The sequence below is a fragment of the Antrostomus carolinensis genome, unplaced genomic scaffold, assembly GCF_000700745.2.
Source record: "Antrostomus carolinensis isolate BGI_N321 unplaced genomic scaffold, ASM70074v2 scaffold30594, whole genome shotgun sequence".
NCBI lineage: Eukaryota > Metazoa > Chordata > Aves > Caprimulgiformes > Caprimulgidae > Antrostomus > Antrostomus carolinensis.
In genome coordinates, this window is record NW_010311886.1 from 15,612 (window position 1) to 17,533 (window position 1,922).

The window sequence follows — 1,922 nt, forward strand, 5'->3', positions numbered from 1 at the left end:
CTGCTGAAGGGAAGACTCTTTGCCCAGAAATGTGACCATGTCCTTTTTTGTTTTGTTTTGTTTTTTTTAAATGCTGGAGGCAAGTGGAAGTCCAAGTCTTTCTGCTGGTGGTAGGCTGGGGGGAAGTTTGGGAGGCTGTGAAGGACACAACCTGTTTGCACAGCTGAAGCACAGCTCAGCGTACAATGTGGAACCACGTGAGGAGCTTAGAGCATCTCCAGGCTGGATGAGCTCTGCTTCTCCTTCCCAGATCCTCTCCTGGCTGCTGCCTGCACACCCTCCTGGGAGGGCTGGAGAAGGGCCAGCGTGCTCCCGGCCTCCCATCTCATCTGCTGCTCTGCTTGCTGCTGGTCCCTGCTCTGAGATATCTGAGCCCTGTCAGACTGCAGTGGGGTTTATATTTCAGCAAAGAGTTGCCCAGAGACATGGTAGAAGCCCCATCCCTGGGAACATCCAAGGTCAGGTTGGACGGGGCTCTGAGCAACCTGATCTGGTTGGAGATGTCCCTGCTCACTGCAGGGGGGTTGGACTGGATGGCCTTGAAAGGTCCCTTCCAACCCAAACCATTCTCTGATTCTATGAAACAGCTTCCCTCTACCTCTGCCATCACTGTGGCACCAAGTTCTTCCTCCTGTTGCTACTGTCCTCATGGGATGAAGACCAGTTTCTACCTCCTGCAGTGACTGCTGCCTTCCACAGCACACTGGTGGAGAGGGTGGCTTGGGGAGGAGGAGATGTGGTTCACTCGGTGACAGGGTACTTATCTTTGAAGGGTTCATCCTGGACTACCTGCCACTTGTTAATATGCATGCCCAGGTGCATGACCTGTGGTGCTCGGTCCCCACCAGACGCTCATCTCCTAGTCTTTGGCCACATCCCTGGTAGGTCTTTCCCAGCAAGGACCCAAAGTGCAGACCCGTGGTGGGACACGTGTGCTGCTGTCATGGAGCCCACGCCATTGCTTATCTGGGGAGCTTGCTGGTGCTGAGGCTGGGGGAGTGGTGGTCAGATGTCATTTCCAGCATGTGTTCTGCAGTTCTCTATTCATTGCACTCGTGGAGAACCTCTGCTGTGCTTCCAGCTCACCTCCACTCGTCTGCCCTCTCCTTTTTAATTTCCACTCCCTGCTCAAGGCTGGCTGCCAGGTTCCCTCCTTGCCTGCCCTGGGGGGGAGTGTGGGCTCCCCCCACAACCTTCCCTGCAGGTTTACAAAGCCACAGAGCTCTGCCCGAGGAAAGGCTGGAGAGCAGATCCAGGTGCGTGGGATCAGCCGATGGCACTTGCAGGAGCAACTGCGGTGGGAGCAGGCTTGGGGGATTAAAAGGCAAAGGGGGAGAGCCGTGGGCACTGGCTTTCCTGTTTACTGGCAGGAGGGTGGCTGGGGTGTGCAGAGATGGCTGTGGTTGACTTGGGGCTCTTCCACGCTGCAGTGGAAATAGTTACGAGTTGGAGTTTGGTTTATTGTCTGGAATAATGTGCCTGGCAGTGGTGGGGCCAGGCGGGAGGATGGGGAGTGTGGGAGAGAGGAAGAGTGCGAGCCAGGGAAGATGGGGCTGGTGGGCTCTGCCTTGGTTGCCGACAGGCTCATGAGCTGGTGGCAAGCTTGCCTGCAGCCCTTCTGCCAGGAGCAAACCGAGGTTGAGCAAACCCACCTGCCGCAGTTCTGCACCGCTCAGCCGTGTGCTCCGGTGGCAGCGGGCCCTGGCTGCTGCTGGGTGAAACTGGGGTTACCCCCAGGATCTGAGAGCAGCCAAATCAGTGAGAGAAAACCCCAGTGAGACCTGGGGTGCAGCAGGACATGTTCATCTCCTTCCCCCGTGCACGGTGGGTGGCTCCTGGTCCTGTGCTGGCAGAGGGATGCTGGAGGGAGGACCTGAGATGGGACAGGGACAGCGGCTGGGGCCGGGGAGGGGGCTTTTAGG